Source organism: Triticum urartu, chromosome 2A (assembly GCF_056163025.1).
Source record: "Triticum urartu cultivar PI428250 chromosome 2A, HENAU_Tu73, whole genome shotgun sequence".
NCBI lineage: Eukaryota > Viridiplantae > Streptophyta > Magnoliopsida > Poales > Poaceae > Triticum > Triticum urartu.
The window spans coordinates 629173029-629177523 of NC_141874.1; positions in this window are offsets into that span (position 1 = coordinate 629173029).

The window sequence follows — 4495 nt, forward strand, 5'->3', positions numbered from 1 at the left end:
TAGCACATCGCCTTAGAACATGTGCTATATTTGATTTTGTTATTCCTTTCAGGGCCAAACCTAGGCCAAGCAAGAAGGCTCGCCTAGACAAAGCGGCCGAAGAAGATGTCGTCCTTGAACCAGGCAAGACACCAGATCTTGAAGCGGCTATTCCTGAGGATATACCCAATGATCCACCGCAGCAAGACGACGATCTTATTGCTGAAGAGAGACCTACTGATGCCTCAGGTCCTGTCAATCATCCCACAAGCTCCATCCGGATTGAGAAATCCACCGGTCCAGCAAAGCCTACTAACAAGCCAACAGCCCCAGTGCAAACCGGCGATACCAAGGACGATGAGGTTGTCATTACTGGCACTGGCCATACTGAGCCAAGCAATCCTATTGCCTTGTCCAAACATTCTGCCAAGGAAGAATTTGCTGCCTTTGGCAAAGGCAAGTGGAATGCTGATCTAGCGACTTACGCTGCTCTGAACGCCCAAGATATCCATTCCGGCTACCTGAACCGGTTGTATACCAGTCGTGACTATGAAGCCGGTCTGGTTAATATGATGAAAGATAAATATGAGGTAACTTCCATATGCTCTTTCCTGCTTGTATGCTTCAATTCTTGCTGACTCTCCTAGCCCCCAAGGGCCGGTTTGTAATCTTCTTTCAAACCGGGACTTACTAATATAAATCTTAATGCTTTGAAATTCGCTGATGTAGCCCCCAAGGGCCGGTTCAACTTAGCGTAGTTAAACCGGTACTTTAAGTAATTGAGATTGCCGCATCAGAATATATACGAGCAAATAGCCATTAGCCCCCAAGTGCCAAGTTGAATACTTGTATTGATCTTGGGACTTTGTAAGCAATTGAAAGATGAAGATCGGATATGCATTAGCCCCCAAGTGCCAAGTGCATAACTTGTTATGTGGTTGGTACTTCAATCCTTGTACCGTTTTGTTGAAGCATATAACTGTCTGCATGCAGGTTGAGCTGAAGACGAAAGAAAGCCAAGTCGCCGATCTCCAAGAAAACCTGAAAACCCAACAAGCTGAAACCTCCAAAGCAAAAGAGGAATTAGCCAACGCTTTAAGCGCCATGGAACAGCTTAAGGAGAGCTTCAAGAAGAAACGGGTGGATTGGGCCACTGAAAAGTCCGCTTTAATCAAACGAGCAGAGGATGCCGAGGCTGCACTAAAACCGGTGGCGGATGAACTGACCAGCATAAAGCGGCACGTGCATGCCATGACCTCTGCTATCTTTGGTAAGCCAGTTTGACTTCTGAATTGACTCGGCCTTCTTACAGAGCTGCCGGTTTGTTGACCCTTTATTATATTTCAGGGACACGCATTGGTCACTTGGGGTCAGATGTGCGGAAGAAATTGAAAGTCGCCTATACGTTGGTCGAACAACTGTACACTAGTGCCCAGCGGATCATCTGTACCGCATCCCACAACAAACTGGCGCCCACTTTGATTCAAGACACTCTGATGAAACTGTCGGTGCTTCCTGCCCGGGTTGAAGAGCTGAAGAAATCTGCTGCTCGAACCGGTGCGATCAATGCCTTAATCCAGGGAAAAGCCTGGGTGCCGGATTTTGATCCTATTGAAGCAGCTCAGGGCTATCCCAGCTTGAAGGAAGACGGGTTAGAGTTTGGTGAAGCGGATCTGCGAGCAATAAACCGGGAGGTGCATCCGCTAGCTTGTCAATTGGCTGAAGAAGCAGACTTGTCTCATTATCAAGCCCAATATGACAATCAGAACAAGCGAATAGCTGCACCAATTCATGAATCAGAAAATCTTATCCCTCCAATCCGTAAGCATACTTACGCTCCCGATATTGACCCGTCATTGCTGATCCATGATGAAGCTGTTTTTCAAGCATTAATGGGAATCGACTGGACAACTATTGATTTCCAGCCGCTGGGTAGAGAAACTGAAGATGAAGCGGCGCAGGATGACCCACAACCATCAGGCCAGGCTGGTGACCAAGCTTGAACCGGAAGCCGGTTTAAAACGGCTTCTCCTTTGCAAAAAACAATGATCTTATTGTGGGCACCGTGTTGCCTTGTAATAGGCTAGCTGATACTTTTGATGTTGATATGCCTTCGTGCATAATTTGCTCTTCCTTTGGGTGATGAACTTTCCAAAGTACTTTCTGCAATAAAAAATCTTCAAGTGCCACCGCGGTTGTACCGTCAGGCGGTAATATGATGTCTGCATACATGAAATCAAAACATCCGAATTTTTTTAAGTATATGACCAAATTTTTGAGATACATAATACCTGCCATCGTTGAGCGTGAAGTTGGCTCGGCCAATCTTGAAGCGGAGTTTTATAAACCCACACTGTTGGAGGTTATAATAAGCACCGTGTTACTCCATAAGAGGATGTTAACAAAAAAGATCAAACCGGGCAAATAGTCTCCGGATTGAAGTGAACCGTGTTCCGTCAATTGACAGTATGAACCGATTGAAAACTTTGTCGGTTTAAAAACGCAATAAAAAGGAAGAAGTACCTTGCAAAGAAAAGTGTGAAGCAAATGCAATGACAAAACCGTTTGCAAAAAAGGTTTATTTGAGCTGATCAGATGGCGTTACCATGGCCGAACACGACCAAGCTCCCGTTAGGTGTAACTATGGTTCTAGTCAGCCAGGTCCCCCAATGAAACCATGGCATTTATGCCGATCAAGTGGATGGCAATGGTTCGGGTTCGACCAACCCCCAAGTGATTCTGTGGCCTTAGGCCGATCAAAAGGCATGACTGGTTCAGACATGACCAAGTCCCCAAGTGATCTGGTGGCTCTCGCCTATCAAGAGGTATGGTATTGGTTCGGACACGACCAAACCCCCAAGTGATGTAACATGATGCTTTTAAAAAGCTAACTCAAGGGGTAAACCGGAGGCCGCTTTAGAACAACTCCGTGTAACCACACATGATGTAAAAGAACATATACCCCGCTTTAGCTGAGGTTCCGGTTTATTATATTTAATCATAATATATACATCATCGTAATATGTACATAAGTAGAGCCAATGGCTCAGGTATAGTAAGGCCAAAGATGAGCTATGTTCCACGGCATGTTGGTCTCCTCCTCTGATGTACGTGAGTCCTTATGCTCTTGAATATCGATCAGATAGTATGACCCATTGTGTAGATTCTTGCTGACCACGAAAGGCCCCTCCCAAGGTGGGGATAGCTTATGCATATCAGTCTGATCTTGGATGAGCCGAAGCACCAAATCTCCTTCCTAAAAGGTTCTGGTTCTGACTCGGCGACTGTGATAACGACGAAGATCATGTTGGTAAATCACCGATCGGGCGGCTGCTATGTCACGCTCTTCATCCAACCGGTCCAAAGTATCTTGCCGTGTTGTCTCGTTGTCCGCTTCAATATAAGCTGTCACACGAGGTGAATCATGACGGATATCACTGGGGAGAACCGCCTCTGCTCCATAAACCATGAAGAACGGTGTGTATCCTGTTGATCTGTTGGGTGTTGTATTGATGCTCCATAACACAGATGGTAATTCTTCTACCCAACAACCCGGCGTTCTCTGCAAAGGAACCATGAGCCGGGGCTTGATGCCTCTCAAGATCTCTTGATTAGCCCTTTCTGCTTGACCATTGGACTGTGGGTGTGCCACTGATGAAACATCGAGCCGGATATGCTCCCGTTCGCAGAACTCCTTCATGGCACCTTTGGACAAATTGGTACCATTATCTGTGATGATACTGTGTGGAAAGCCAAACCGGAAAATCACTTTTTTGATGAACTGAACCGCCGTGGCCGCATCACACTTACTAACAGGTTCTGCCTCCACCCACTTTGTAAACTTGTCAACCGCCACCAGGAGGTGGGTCTTCTTATCTTTGGACCTTTTGAAAGGCCCAACCATATCCAGCCCCCAAGTCGCAAATGGCCAAGTAATTGGAATCATTCTCAATTCTTGAGCCGGTACATGAGCATGTCTTGAAAACCTTTGGCAACCATCACATCGTTTGACCAGATCCTCCGCATCAGCATGAGCAGTTAACCAATAGAAGCCATGGCGAAACGCTTTAGCCACCAGAGACTTTGAACCGGCGTGGTGACCACAATCTCCTTCGTGGATCTCACGCAAAATTTCACGGCCTTCTTCAGGAGACACACAGCGTTGAAATGCTCTTGACACACTGCAATGATGCAACTCACCGTTGATAATAGTCATGGACTTGGATCGCTGGATTATCTGTCGGCCAGAGTCTCATCCTCTGGTAACTCGCCCCGGTTCTTGTACGCCAGGTAAGGAAGCGTCCAATCCGGAATAACATGAAGAGCTGCCACCAATTGAGCCTCCAGATCAGGAATAGCCAAATCCGCTTCACCAGGGAACTTGACCGACGGGTTGTGCAGCACATCCAGAAAAACATTGGGCGGGACCGGTTTGCGCTCAGAGCCCAGCCGGCTTAAAGCGTCCGCCGCTTCATTTTTCTGTCGGTCCACGTGGTCCACCTGATAGCCTTTAAAA